Below are 16,940 nucleotides of genomic sequence, written 5' to 3' on the forward strand. Positions count from 1 at the left end.
TTTACGGGTAGTGGACCCAGAGCATCATTTGGATGATGATGAGGGATTTTTGGATTATAAGAGAGTAGTTGTAAATAACTATTGTAATGCTTCTAATGTACTGTTTATGCTTTTGGTCTGTACCCGAACATGACATCCTGAGGTTTTGATATATAATAAAAGATACATTTCTTTAAGAAATGCTTTGATAAAAATTTTATGATATTTTGTTTTAGGAACATATTCCGCAACAACTTTAGTGAAAGGATTACTCTTATTTTATTATAAAAAGCATAAACTAAACTGGTCTTTTCTGACCGTGAAATTGGGGATGTCACATCCTGAGCTAGCTGTTCCTGCTTGACCCGTGGAATGTAGCCAACGCGGAACATATCCCGAAACAATCCCAAATTAACCACAACTCTCTGATCATCCGAATAAGACCTAGTCATTAGTCTCCACCAGTCCTTTGCCCCATAACTCATCATGTGTAGGTCACATCTAACCTTCTGGTCGGTAGGATAAAAGCACATGAAGAAACACCTATCCATGTCAAACAACCACCTCATGGCTTTGATGGGGTCCTGAGTCCCATCAAAAGTAGGGGCCTCTTGTTGTCAAAGTCCTGGTACTGAAAAGCCCGTCCAGCTCCTAACCCTGCTGCCGATACATCTGTTGTGGTTGTTGCGGTAGTCGCCTCAATGAGGGCTGCATAGCGCTTATCGAAATACTCCACCATAGCGGTCTTGATAGACCCAAACATCTTTGGTAACTGAGCCTGGAACATAGCAGCAACCTCATCATGTAGGATCTCTTGAATCTTGTCGTCCATCTCGTCGGGCCTCATTTGGTCGATAGTCTCGGGCGCTGTTGGCGCCTGCTATCCCCCCTCTCCTGATCCTAACCCGGATGCAGTCATGAATCTTCGTGTGATCGCCATGTCGCAATCATACCAAACAGATATCAAATATTCCACATAACAATCCAGGGAACCAATTCTCAAACAAAACCCTAGGGGTTGTGACTTCCTTGCTACATATATGGGTCCTGTGCTTTCAGTAGTACGACCCCATACTACCTTCCATACCTACGCATATTTGTATTAAGTATCATCACAACGCCCTAAAAGTATACATAAGCATGGCATGCGCTCAGTCCTCACTCCTAAAGGAAGGCTAAATATCTCATAACTGACTGACTCATCCCAACAACCCATAAATTTATGAAACTTCCACCAACCCTGCTGCACTCGTGTATGCTAATCATACGTAACGCTGGACCCTACAGACTTTTAAATACTCGGTCCTACTCTAAGCTAACAACCAGACAAGGAACATGAAATAAAGCTAAATAAAACATTCTCAGGCTATAAGATCTTAATTATGTATGACCGTGATGCATACACTAAGAAATTATAGTAATGATGTCAATTTCACATAAGGAAAACCCTAGGCTATCAGGCATCATATAATCAGGAAATTCTATCATGCAATTCCTGAAGATCCCTAGCCTAGTACTAGCATGCTATTCTAACATATCACACAATCAAATAATTGCATGGTATTTTGGGGTCTACTTACTGGATCTGACTAATTGTACACTCTTCATCCTCCTTTACTTATTTTGAAAAACATTTAAAAATCATTTTGAAAATCTTTCCTTGATTTGAGACTGGATTCGCATGAGTGTTCCTCCAATTCAGTCAAACCAAGGCTCTGATACCAACTTGTAACATCCATAAAAATCAGGCCAAATTTAAACTTTTTCAAAACATTTCAAAACCATTAATTATTACAAAACATTTTTTCAAAATAGTATAATAGCAGAGTATCCTAGAAACAAATCACGAACATGAGGAGTTGTACGATCACGACTTTGCCTTACCGCGATCATCTGATGTACCTAAAACAAAACTGAAACTGTAAGACCGAAGATTAATGAGTCCCCCCAAAATACCCATGCCATACAACATGCATAATGACCCATCAGTCTGACTGGACCGACTCCCAGTCCTCAGTCTAACTGGACCGCTCTCCGAGCCGTCGACTCGTCTGGATTGCCCTACTTGGGGCCTTCAACCAATCCGGACCGCTTGCTAGGCCTTCGGTCTGACTAGAATTTCCCGGCCCGGGCCTACAGTCTATCCGCTCCTCCCAAGGTGTCTTGGCATACTGCACACAATAGGACCTGCCTCAACCCTTTCCCAAACCAACAAACATGTTCACATACATGTAAACAAGTAAACATGCATATCTAACCGATCACTAATCATGGAAACCATCCTACAACCAGGATAATGATCTAACCGATCACTAACATAGCAACCATCCTATAACCAGGATACTGATCTAACCGATCTCTAACATAACAACCATCCTAACTATCAGTATGTGAATCAAAACACATGTCATGCAATAAAACTGGATGCAAATTCGATAAGGATCGGCATTAGTGCCTTCGACCCTGTTAGTATAGTAAGGACAACTCAACTCTCAACTGTCGAATCGAAGTGATAACTCAACGCTCGAACCACGGCTACAAACTCCACCACCTATATTTTCCATGAGACCTGTTCCATAAATTTCAATTTACCAAAATAACCCTGAAGTCAAGTAGGCAACCCTTAGTCAAAGTCCAAGTTAATGGTTGACGTCAACAATCCATGTTGACCCGACACATTAAGTGTAGTTCATTGACTCGTCGAGTCCTTCATTTACTCGATAAATCGTGAAATCCCCGTTGAATCGTCGACTTTCCGTAAAAATCTTCGAGTTCATGCATGTCCAAATGTCGGGAAAGCCCTAATTGAGTCGCCGAGACACCCTACTGACTCGCCGAATCCATGTAGAAGTCCTTGCATGACAATTTTCATTGGACTCGCCGAGTTGGCCATGCAACTCATCGATTCCTTTTAGTCCTTACTCTATTTAGATGCTTTTTAAGCCATTCTAAAGCTCTATATTGTAGATCTAAGATCCTAAGGCATACTTATCATGTAAAGTTGGAAACTTTATGTACATGCAAGGTAATAATGGCTCAAATCAAGCTAAAGAAATGTTCTAGGCAAGGGAAATACTTTAGCATGCTAAAGGCTAAAACTTTTTTATTATAAGGACCAAGATGAGTCTAGATCTGAATTTGCAACTTCAGAGCTTGGTTCATCACTCGAAATGGAACATCAACATGCTAAAATGGTCCTAAAACCAAAATATAGAATGATCTAGCTAGAAAGAGATCAAGGTAACGACTTAATACCTTTAAATGATGCTAGACTTGGGTAAAATTCAGATCCTTACATGTTCCTTGCCTTAATCTTCTGGATCATCAAGCTCATCTCACCAAGATCCACCTTCCAAGCTTAAAACACACAAATATGGAGAGAAAATGGTGATTTAGGGTTTCTGGACTCACAAGGGGCTGTAAGGGAGGCTAATGACCCTTTAAATAGGGTACGAAACCCCGGAAATTAGGGTTTTATCCATCAGCTCCAACTCGTCAAGTCATGTCTCCAACTCGATGACTTGGTCATTTAAAACATGTGGTCCCAAATGTTCCTACTTGACGAGTCAGGGCATCAACTCGTCGAGTAGACCTTCCAATATGAGAAATAAAGTTGTTAAAATCAATAACTGAGAGTTGGGGCATTACAAAAACATGAGACCAAAAGTCTCGCAACCCCAGAGACGCATGGCTTGTATGCCCAACATACGCTTAGTATCCGGAAGTCAGGGCATTGGCCCAATACGTGCAACGTACTCTAGAGTACGCCCAATATATTGGGCAGTCAACCCATTTTTGTTCCAAGTCTTAACCCATTCGGCTTTAAGGTCGAAAACCTTGATCCAAGCTCATAATAGCGTCTTAAGCCATAAAGTTGCAAACATTATGCTTTTGCATGCCTTGTTGGGGCTCAAACTATGAAATAAGCCCTCTAACTCACTTAGGTTTTCATTAATGCATGCATGGTTGAGTCTTAACCTACAATATATGATTTTTATGACTCCATACGCTTCCAAGAGTCCAAGTTATGGAACCAAAAGATGCTAAAATCTACCCTAAACCTAAATCTAAGCTTAGAATGATAAAGGTTCATACTTTATACCATCAATAGGCTAGAAATTATGCACAAACTCTAGATCTACAAACTCCTTCTCATTTGCTTCTTCCCAAATTTCATTCTTCTTCAAAACCACCAAAGAGCACCCCAAGCCTCAATGCATACTTAAAAATTCACTAAAGATGGAGGCTGAAAGGGTAATGGACCTAAGAGACTTAAGGACATTAAATATGGTGCAAACCCTAAAATTTAGGATGTGCCCTTGACTCAAGTACGCCCTGCGTACTCCGAAATCACCCTCGATGGCACGCATGAACAGAGTACGCCGTGCGTACCTATTGTACACCCAACTTACTCACGAGCCCCTTCAACTCCTTTTATTCTAATTAAATAGGATAATATGTTAAATTCATACCTGGAGACTTGGGCACTACATTGTCAACAATCTTTGTTAATTAATTGTTAATCCGTAGGAAATTCGCTGCTATTCCATCACCAGTCGTTGCTAATCCATCGTATTTGTCACTAATTTAAAATTTTAGAGGCTCATTTTTTACTTTCTCACATAAGGCTTTCAAAAGCAACGGATTGCTGATTACTTGAAAGATATGTGAAACAACAAATTGAGTTAGAAGAGCAAAATATTTAAGGATCTGGATAATTTTTACAATAATTAGATCATTGAAAAATAATGGTAGTTACATATCATATATATATATATATATATATATATATATATATATATATATATATATATATATATATAATTTACTAAAGTGTAGAAAATAAATTAAAATAATGTTATTAAAGTAGAAGAGCAGCCCTCTGGTGAAATGAATCTTCAAGATTTTCTGCAATAAAAGTGAAAAGAATTGTTCACATGTCTTTAATTCGAATGTCAAGAAGTTGGTACCATTTTTAGGGAAGCTATGCTTTAACTGCCGAAAGGCTTCCTCGCATACGCTTTTTTGACTCTCAATGGATTGTCTTTTTTCGTTTTTAAGAAATGACCGAAAGTTTGTTTTAGAAAAAAAAAAAAAAAAAAAAAAAAACATATATATATATATATATATATATATATATATATATATATATATATATATATATATATATATATATATATATATATATATATATATATATATATATCCTTTGTTGTAGCAAACAATGGCGAGAAATGAAAACTCGTAAATGATAGCTACAAAAGTTTTTATATTTATTTATTTTGGACAACAATATATTCCAATGCTAGAAAGATGTAAGAATTTACAAACAATCAAATAACATGTGGATCTCAAGTCCACCAGTAAAAAATCAAATAACTTATGCGATTGCGAAACAATATTATTAAATAAAGCCTTGTTTTTTTTGGCTTAGGATCGATCTGTTTGATAAAAGCGAACAACATAATGTTGAATGACTTCAATCTCTTTAACAGAATATATGGTCTGTTAATCGTTCAAAGATTGTAAAAAATCTTTATCTAACGCTTTGAATGCTGAGTGATTTAAAGACGATTTTTTAATGCTTCATTTAGTTTTTATCAACCAATTCTATAGAATTGTTGAAGATGAAAACATTATGAAAAGACCAAATCGACCAAATGGTTGTAAGCAAAAGTTATGAAGATCAAAATCTTACCTAAAAGTGTTAATGTTTTGCGAGATCGTGCTCGTAAGATGAAACTGAGATTAGATGATCCTCGAAAAATAAACTCCAAAATTGTTCGTAATGACTTGTATCTATTATAACTTGGTGTTAATTAAGACATCAATGATGTAATAAACTTAAACTTCTTAAGTAGTACATTTCCATTTTTTTAAAAGAAGAAAACTACAACAAAAAAAAAAAAACAATTTTAACAAAAAAAAGAACAACTATTGTGACCACGTACAACCAAATGCACATGATGACAAAATGATTAACCTATGTGTCATAATAATTTTTCATAGTTCAACATAAATGAAAGAATTGTAATGTTCAATTAGGCATCCTGCTATCTGTCCTGCTCAAACTTTAATTTGAGTACATCAATTTTTTATGTTCGATTTCAAACTAAATAGACAATTCTACTTTAATTTGATGGCATGAATTTTTTTATGTTCGATTTCAAGCTAAATAGATAATTCTTTTAGACCATACATTAGATTTTCTTAGAAAAAAAAACCTGGATTAAGAAGATTAAATACTTGACTATTGAATAAAGATTAAAGAGATGAGATTGAATTAGAGTAAGATCTTACAATCTTAGTTAGGTGTGTAAGATCCCACCACTGGATTAAACGAATTGAACTTTCAACAAACTCTTTTTATTTTTTGCTTGTAGTATCTTAAGATGTTAAGATTTTTATGATCCATATTGAGATCTTAATAACTATACATTGGTAATCACAACTGCATCAAACCTTTCCACCTTTCCTTAGTAAATGGAAATACATCCACTCAAGATATGCAATCCTTAGCCAATGAATAGTAAGGGTTTTATATGTTCCACCATCGACCAATAAAATAAAATAAGGAAATCACAATATTACAGTTAGCGAAAAATGGTCCATAGTTTAAATGTTTAATGTCTATTTTGCAAATTGGACATAAAATCAAATCAATATAAAAAAAAAATCCTTGGATCCAAATTAACCTTAGTTGGTAAATGTAACACCCTTTGCAGGGGTCATTTTAAAAGAGTTTAAAGTTATAAAAAAATATTGTATAAAGACTTCAAGTTTCATCCAAATATGGAATTTGGTCCCAGATATAAATTCAGAAATTTTGGAAAAAGTGCCACAGTTTTGGTCTAGTTTATGGTCTAAATCCAAGATTAATTTTTTCAGGAAAAAAGACAAACAATTGGCTAGTTATTCAAATCGACCCATTTTAATCGTTACACTTAGTTTAGTCGACCACTTTGCTTAGCTGGATGCGTTGTCATTAAATGAGTTTCTTAGGTGGTTGAAGAGTTGTATTTAAGCACATGCCATGATCCTTCAAGCACTAGAACCTCCAGTGAAAGAAAAAAATGGTGTATTCATCTTCTGCGGGAAGCAGATAATGAAATCGATTAGTGAGGAGAGGCTAAAATGAAGATGCTTCTGCGAAGATCATGTTGGCAAATGCATTTCATGAAGTGATAAAAAAATCTTACACGAAGGTTTATTCGATGAACCAATTTCAAGGTCTGTAATTTTATTTCTTTCACGATTATTACCTCATTTCTGTTGAAAATGGACTCATTTTGTGTAATCCAGGAACCTGAATTGGATTGCAAATACTTTGCTTGGGTAGACCCTCCATTACCAAATCAGTGGTACAAAGACATGTTATTTGGTTTTTGCCACCGTGAAAATGGATTCAACCATGATGGATTTGAAGATTTAAAGAAAAGAACATGGAATATGTAACAGAACCTATGGCAGAACAAGGTGTTCATATGCAAGGTGTTCCTATGGAAGGTCAAGATGGATTAGTTGGTGGTAATTATTGGATTGTGTTTTGGGTTTCATTTGTAACACCGTTAAATTTCAAACAAATTTTCATTTAATTTTTGATAAAAACATTTCATTTCCAAATCATTCATAAATCATGTATCCAATATTTCCACAAAAACACAATACATAAGCCATATCCCAAGATCTCAAAAACATATCATCTGCAAGTGTGTACTGATCATGTCGGCGCCTTCCCGCGATCATCACTGGTACCTGAAAACACATAACACACAAACGGTAAGCATAAATGCTTAGTGAGTTCCCCAAAATACCACATACAACACATACGCCTTTCCAGGCCATAACTCTATAGGATCTTCATATCCAATCTTCTCAGGGGCTTTCCATCCTATAACTCTATTGAACTTCCGGCCCATACTCTGTTGACCATCCGGTCCATATCATCATACTCATATCATAACATATCACATATATAACATGCATCACATAAATATCATACACATAAGACCTTTCGGTCACACATAATTACCCCATCGGGTATGGCATAGTCAGAAGACTCACCTCGCTGATGTCGGATAATCACTCGTGCTCGATTCCTCGGCCTATCGTCCTCTTATATCATAAGTACATCTCTAATTAATACTTTTCTAACTTAGTTTGACTAACACTATTAAGTTAACACTAGTCAACCCTGGTCAACGGTCAACCTTTGACCCGACTCGTCGAGTCTTGCATAGACTCGTCGAGTCCATACGTGAACTCGAGTCCTTTGAATCCTTTCTAACTCATCGAGTCACTCACCCAACTCGGCGAGTCATCAACTGATCTGAGTCACGGGACAACCCGCTCAAACTCGTCGAGTCTACTCATGGACTCAATGAGTTTGTTTCATGCACAACCTTAAACAACCTTCTGAGGTCAGATCTATTCCTCTAATCCTTAGATCTAACCTTCCCAAGCTCATTAATCACGTAAAGCCACTATCTTGATGCACATGCATCATCTATATGACCATATATGATGATTTAGCCCTAAATACCATAACCCAAGGTCATAACCTCCATTGTTCTTCATAAAGCTTGATGAGTAAGGCTCTCTGGACCTCTATGGATCCAGATCCAAAGCCTCATCACCAGAAAGGGACTATTTAGACATCAAATCAACCTAATAAAGGGCCCAATAAACCCTAAGTCCATACATTCATCATAAAACATAAAAAGAGCCAAATTACTACCTTAAATGCGATGATCTTAGCTTCAAATCCACAGAATAGCCACCTCCTTTGCTTCCTCTTGGCTAGGACCTCCTTCTTCTTGCTAAACAATACCACAAAGGTCAACAATGGCTTCCTTTCTCTCTCAAAACGCTCAAGCACTTTAGGGTTTCTCTTTATGGACTGGTAGCTGCAAATGAAGGCCACAAGGGCCTTTAAATAGGTCCCAAACCCGAGAAATTAGGGTTTCTTTCGTCAGCTCTGACTTGGTGAGTCACTACCCTGATTCGTCGAGTCCCCTCATTAACCACGTCATCCTGTCGCGACCAGATTCGACAAATCTAAGCATCAACTGTCGAGTCACCTTGCATAAGTAAAGAAATACACATAAATCAATATACCTGGGAAACTGGGTGTTACATCATTGTTTGCACTTGTATTTAATATATTGATGTAATGGCATGTTTACTAGACACAAGTAGAAATATGTAATGACAGTTTGAATGTTATCTTTTGCAGTGACAATTGACCAATGTAATCTTAGTGATTTGGTTACTTTTAGAATGAAAATTATTTTTTGCAAATTAGTTTGGAATAAATATTATCTTTTACAAGCATTTGATCATTACTTGACTGAAGTTCACGAGGATAAACCAAAACAAAACTTTACCAAAACAAGCGATATACATAGAATTCACCATAACAAATCATAATTTAGTTAATATGGATTATATATTCAGGTAGCCAAAGTTTTTATAAGTACTAGTTATGCCATAATGTTTACAAAAGGGGATTTCAATTTATATTGTGTGATATCCCCATTTTCACGGCAAGAAAAGACCGATTTTATTTACGATTTTATAAAGATCAGAGTACCTCTTTTAATAAAAATGTTGCGGAATTTGTTCCCAGTAAAACATGATAAATACGTTATCAAAGCATTTCCGAAGAAAAATATTTTTATTCATTGTCACACCCCGGCCGTCGGTGGAAACACCGGGTAGTGTAACGTCATTTTTCGTATCATAGTTATATAACATACATTGAACAATACTTAAAGAACATACATTTATTGATGATTGAAAGTTACATTATTGTTTTTCCTATTACATAATATACGACTATGACATGCTTCTTAAAGAACAGAAAGATACTAGTAAAACTTCTCCTGTTCGAATACATACCCGCTTTTCAAGTTCCTGAATACACATGCATTTTAATATACGTCAACATAAAGTTGGTGAGTCTATAGGTTTTGACTCCATAAAATAATACATTTTTACACATTCAAAAGTATAGTTTTGAATGTATCATTTTGACTCTCCAACATTAGGTATAATTGTATACTTATCAATTAAGTGTCATACCAAAACATTTCTTAATCTTAAGGTATAAGTAGGGGAAAACTTATAATTAACATTAATACTTGTATATGACAAGGTATAATGTTTCTACAATGTGCTACCATGAGCCTGTAACCGCTGCTATGACATAATATCTTTGATAGAACAATACACTCATGATTTACCATGAAAACAAATACACTCATGATTTAACATGAGAAACAACACCATACGCTTCATCGACGCCGGGACAATAACAAATAAAAGGACAATTCATCACTTATTTTTGGTTGACTGTAGCTAACAGTCACAAGTGGGTGGTCAGCCCGTAAACTAATTAGACACGACTTCCTCGCTCACACGGGATTAACGGTTGCAGTTCAGAGGATTTCAACTAAGATCCCCAATCTTAGTTGATGAATACAATTACTCATGTAGACTTCGACAACTTCCTATAGCTCTAATAACAATAGCATTTTCATGTCTAATACCTTAAGTTACTAGACTTTGCTTTTAAACATTACTCCTAACTTCATAATATTTAGGTAGTATAATAGCTATATCTTGAAGTAAAAACCAGGTTTTATCTTGACGTAAAACCAATAATAACGACATATAATGTTTCTAGTTTTATCTTGACATAAAACTAACAATAACAACATATCAAGTTTTATCTTGACATAAAACTAATAATAACAACATATAACATATCTAGTTTTATCTTGACATAAAACTATTAATTGCAACATACTATATAACTTAACATATAAAACTTCCGAATATAACTTCGGAACCATATCACACACAAAATATATATAGAATCCTAAGTATAACTTAAGATCTACATTAATATACTACTATAACAATAACATGTTAACAACGTTACGATAGTTGTATATTTTTAGATACGAAATAACTATATCCCGGTTATTATAACTATATATCTTGATACTAATATACTATCATATAATAATAACACATATACAATGACTAGCATGCGTTTTCCCCCGAAATATCAGAAAGTGGGGCCATGAAACTCACCTTAGTAGCGTGGGTTTTATGATATCTAAGCGAAACATTCAGCGTAGGAGTTCGTCGGGGCTCGGGATGCAAGAGGGCTTCAATAAGTAAGAGAGGAAGAAGAGAAATGGTGTAAGGAAGTGAATGGGTCGATCTTGCTATTTATAGTAGGATTTTATGACACTCACGTCGTGAGTGTCATAAGACTCACGTCGTGAGTCTGCCTGATTCACTCCGTAGACTTGCCATTTACGTCCCTAGCTTCGGAAGGTGGCCAAGTGACTCATCACGTCGTGAGTGTCATAAAACTCAGGTCGTGAATTTTGGATCTTATCTTCTTGCAGCTTCTAGATTCCGAATTATTACAGAATGAATCCTCACGTCGTGAGTGTCATAAAACTCACGTCGTGAATTGGATCTTATCCTCTCGCAGCATCTAGATTCCGAATTATGACAGAATGTCGTGAGCGTCATAAAACTCACGTCGTGAATTAGCTAGTTCAGGGTTTTTGAAAGCTAAATCTTCGGAATGCCATAACTTTTGCATACGAACTTCGTTTTTGATGTTTTTTATATGCACGCGTAGATATTTACGATTACTACAACTCTGGTTTAGACATAAATAGCTCATTCTAAGTCTATTTTAAATTCTTCTTATTATAGAGATTTATAGTGTTCGATTATCGTAACTTCTTCATGCGAAGTCAAATTTAGATGTTCTCTATAATTTTGGAATCTTATGGACGTATAATTTAAGTTGTATCATAAAGAAAGTTCATATTTGTACTAGAATTTATCATGAACTACATAACATTCTTACCACATTACTAGGTTAACATAATCACATTACATGATTGGCATAATCACATGTGATTATCTATTGACCTATTTTGACTAGTGTTACATTCTCCCCCCGTTAGAGCAATTTCATCCCGGAATTTATCTTGTGGATAGGGTTTTGTCAAACAATTGGGGGTATTTTTCTTTCATCTGATATTCACGTTCCCAAGTAAACTCAGGTCCTCGCAAAGAGTTCCATCGAACATTCACTATAGGAATACGACTTTGCTTTAATCTTTTGACTTCTCGATCCATGATCTCGACAGGTTCATCTACAAAGTTGAGTTTGGTATTCACTTGTATCTCGTCGAGAGGTACCACAAGAGTGTCATCCGATAGACATATTTTGAGATTTGATACGTGAAAAACATTGTGTACATTACTTAGCTCTTGAGGCAACTTGAGTTGGTATGCGACAGAACCAATTCTAGCTAGAATTTCAAAAGGTCCTATATACCGTGGGTTTAGTTTGCCTCGCTTACCAAATCAAATTACACCTTTCCAAGGAGATACCTTCAACATTACTTTATCGCCAACTTGGAATTCTAAAGGCTTACGTCTTATGTCAGCATAACTCTTTTGACGATCACACACAGCCTTTAATCGATCGTTAATTTGCACGATCTTTTCAGTTGTCTCATGGATTATTTCTAGTCCAGTACGTAAGGTATCACTTGTATGTTCTCTGGCCATCTGCGTATCTCCAACTTCTGCCCAACATATTGGGAACGACATTTTCGTCGCTGGTGTGATGACTATTGTTGTAGGAAAACCTTGGAAATGCGTGGGAAAACTTTGGCATAATCACATGTGATTGTCTATTGACCTATGTAACACTAGTTAAAATAGGTCAATAGACAATCACATGTGATTATGCCAATCATGTAATGTGATTATGTTAACCTAGTAATGTGGTAAGAATGTTATGTAGTTCATGATAAATTCTAGTACAAATATGAACTTTCTTTATTATACAACTCAAAGTATACGTCCATACGATTCCAAAATTATAGAGAACATCTAAATCTGACTTCGCATGAAGAAGTTATGATAACCGAAAACTATAAATCTCTATAATAAGAAGAATTTAAAATAGACTTAGAACTAGCTATTTAGGTCCAAAAGAGAGTTGTAGTAATCGTAAATACCTACGCGTGCATATAAAGAACATCAAAAACGGAGTTTGTATGCAAAAGTTATGACCTTCCGAAGATTTAGCTTTTAAAAACCCTAAACTAACTAAATTCCCGACGTGAGGTTTATGACACGCACGACGTGAGGAGTCATTCTGTCATAATTCGGAATCTAGAAGCTACGAGAGGATAGGATCCAATTCACGACGTGATCTTTATGACACTCACGACGTGATCTTTATGACACTCACGACGTGAGGTGTCATGGCCACCATCCGAAGCTAGGGACGCAAATGGCAAGTCTACGGAGTGAATCATGCAGACTCACGACGTGAGCCTTATAACACTCGCAACGTGAGTGTCATAAAATCTTACTATAAATAGCAAGATCGACCCATTCACTTCCTTACACCATTTCCTTTCTCCTCTCTCATTTGTTGAAGCCCTTCTTGCATCCTGAGCCCCAACGATCTCGCACGCTGACTATTTGCTTAGATATCATAAAATCACGCTACTGGGGTGGGTTTCACGGCCCCACTTTCTAATATTTCAGGGGAAAACGCATGCTAGTCGTTGTACATATGTTATTATTATGTCTATATGATAGTATATAGTTATGATAATCGAGATCTGATTTTTCCAAATATAACATTGTGGATACATACAACTATTATTAATGTAGATCTTGAGTTATACTTAGGATTCTATATATATTTTGTGTGCGATATAGTTCCGAAGTTATATTCGGAAGTTTTATATGTTAAGTTATATAGTATGCTGCAATTAATAGTTTTATGTCAAGATAAAACTAGATATGTTATATATTGTTATTAATAGTTTTATGTCAAGATAAAACTAGATATGTTATATATTGTTATTATTAGTTTTATGTCAAGATAAAACTAGATATGTTACATGTTGTTATTATTAGTTTTATGTCAAGATAAAACTGGATATGTTGTTATTGTTAGTTTTATGTCAAGATAAAACTAGAAACGTTATATGTTGTTATTATTGGTTTTAGGTCAAGATAAAACCTGTTTTTTACTCCAAGATATAGCTGTTATACTGCCTAAATATTATGAAGTTAGGAGTAATGTTAAAAGCAAAGTCTAGTAACTTAAGGTTTTAGACATAAAAATGATTTTGTTGTTAGAGCTATAGGAAGCCGTAGAAGTCTAAATGAGTAATTGTATTCATCAACTGAGATTGGGGATCTTAGCAAAAATCCTCTGAAGTGTAACCGTTAATCCCGTGTGAACGAGGAAGTCGTGTATAGTTAGTATATGGGCTGACCACCCCACTTGTGATTGTTAGCTACAGTCAACCAAAAACAAGTGATGAACTATTCTTTTATTTGTTATTGTTCCGGCGTCGATGAAGCATACGGTGTTGTTTCTCAAGTTAAATCATGAGTTTATTTGTTCTCATGGTAAATCATGAGTGTATTGTTCTATTAGAGGTATTATGTCATAGCAGCGGTTACACGCTCATGGTAGCAAATTGTAGAAACATTATACCTTGTCGTATACAATTGTTAATGTTAAGAATAAGTTTTCCCCTACTTATACCTTAATATTAAGAAATGTTTAGGTATAACACTTAATTGATAAGTATAGAATTAAACCTAATGTTGGAGAGTCAAAATGATACTTTCAAAACTATACTTTTGAATGTGTGAAAATGTATTATTTTATGCAGTCAAAACCTGTGGACTCACCAACTTTATGTTGACATATTTTAAAATGCTTGTGTTTTCAGGAACTTGAAAAGCGGGTATGTATTCGAACAGGAGAAGTTTTACTAGTATATTTTTGTTCTTTAAGAAGTATGTCATAGTTGGATATTATGTAAAAAATACTAGGAAACACAATAATGTAACTTTCAGTCATCAATAAAGGTATGTATTTTCTTTAAATATTGTTCAATGTATGTTATATAACTGTGATTCAAAAAATGACATTACACTACCCCGTGTTTCCGCTGACGGCCGGGGTGTGACATTACCCCTGGGTGAACCTTCATGTTGCTCTTCCTCTTATTCACCCGTAGACTACTCTTGTTTCTGTTCGGAATGTGAAGGTAAAGGAGTTCGTTTTCTGCAAGCCATTTTCTTGACTTTGTTGGTTTTGAAGAGGGCTCTTCAGTTGCTTCTTTCTTGACAACTGCTTTCTTTCCTCTCTTTACAGGTTTCTCCACCTCGTCTAATGCAGCTTGCATTTCTGGAGTTAATTGACGAGGACTCTTGGGAGGAAGCAGTTTGTAATCTGAGATGAGTTTACTTTCCTGAGACACAAACCGATACATGGTTTCCATTATTAAGTTGTTGTGCAAAAACTTGGTTGGATCAGCTACAATGATCTTTTTGGTATGAAACGAGGAAATAGAAGAGAGTAGAGAATCCTTCATAATTGGTATATTGTGGGAGGTTATAGCCCGTTGAGCGACGATGGTCCAAAACTGACCACAAGAAATTTCAGAATGCTTGGTCGAGGAGGAGAGACTCTGTACAAATTAGGACCAGATCAGTAACTCGTAGTCCAGGTTTATTCCATTGTAGATACCGTAGAGAATCATCATGAAGCATTTATTTGACCCATCATATCCACCAACACGCTCTGGCAATCCCTTGTGAAGAAGGGTGAGCAACCCATTCCATTTGTGGAGGTAGGCAACACTTCTTGAACTTTGTGAAGGAGGTAAGGACCTCTGTGTATCCCATCTCATAGAACATCGAGAACAATTGAGTTGTGGTGATGAAGTTTGGTGAGATGACAGAGGCGTCAACTGTAAGCCCTAGAAGAGATCAAAATCGGCCTTTTGAAATCGAAGCTTTGTGAGAATGAATCTGAAAGTAGATGTGCTCTTTGATTTTGCTGTAAGTTGCTATGGAGTTCACTTAAGATAGGAGTGACATGGGAACAGATTCCACTTGAGTTAGAGAGATGATGAGACCGGAACACTTGAGACATTCGACTACTAGAAGTATGTAATGATCATACAAGAATGGAGTCATCTGAATGATCATATTCTGGTTGGGCTTGATCGAAATCTAGGATGACGATGTTGTTTGATCCTGAAGAGATGAAGAATCCACCATTATTGAGCTTTGTGAAGAAGATGAATAGTTGTTAAAAAGCACCGGTTTGTTTGAGAGAAGAGGAGTGTGTTAAATGGTACAGTAGAGCGAGAACTCCTTTATATACGATTGCCATGAGAGAGAAAGAATCTTTTATAATGATGAAACGATCTCTGAAAAAGTGCCTGGAAAGGCAGGATTTGACAGCTTGGTTTTCCCCAGATACATAGCATGCGGCGAAGGATTAGGAGTCGTTTCAACTTCATGCGCCCACTTTTGAGCTTATCCTCAGACACATTGGAACATCGCATTCATTTAACTCCTTCAATCCAGTACCCATTTAGGATACAGAATCCCTTATCACTTCCAGAAGACAGTTTAATTTTTAGTGCCGAAAGTAAAACCACTCACAATAGTCACGAACCAGAGTTTCAGAAAAATCAGAAAGATTTTTGTGCATTAGTGTGCCGACAGATAAGAAATAAAGCAAACAGGTGTATAGGATGTGACTGATGTCAAATAAGACATAAAGTTGAGGATCCCGGGCACGAATATCTTCCTTCAAATTCAAGAGAGACTTGAAGTCCTTGTATGGTTTCCCGTGAGAATACGATCAAATGTTTGTTAAGAAACATTGAAAGGCTTCTTTTTAATCATAGGCTTTAGAGGTGGCTAACCTTCAACCGAACTTCGATGCTTAATATAAGACCGAACGTTGGAAGAAGTACTTATGAGAACGATATGTTCTGTTGATCAAGTAGGTTGGATGGTTGGAAGTAACAAAATTTAAAATAGAAATCTCAAAAACAAAAACTAAACTGGATCTTTTG

The 16,940-nt window shown here is 36.0% G+C and overlaps 1 long non-coding RNA gene across 1 annotated transcript; it reads left to right on the forward strand.

Moving 5' to 3' along the window:
- The first annotated feature begins 7,045 nt into the window (after positions 1-7,045).
- LOC145033841 (uncharacterized) lies at positions 7,046-7,587 on the forward strand. The gene is made up of 2 exons (XR_013677735.1): positions 7,046-7,209; positions 7,282-7,587. It is a non-coding gene; the product is annotated as an uncharacterized LOC145033841 (long non-coding RNA).
- Positions 7,588-16,940: the final 9,353 nt, after the last annotated feature.

This window comes from Lactuca saligna, chromosome 3 (genome assembly GCF_052625555.1).
Source record: "Lactuca saligna cultivar CGN05327 chromosome 3, ASM5262555v1, whole genome shotgun sequence".
Lineage (NCBI taxonomy): Eukaryota > Viridiplantae > Streptophyta > Magnoliopsida > Asterales > Asteraceae > Lactuca > Lactuca saligna.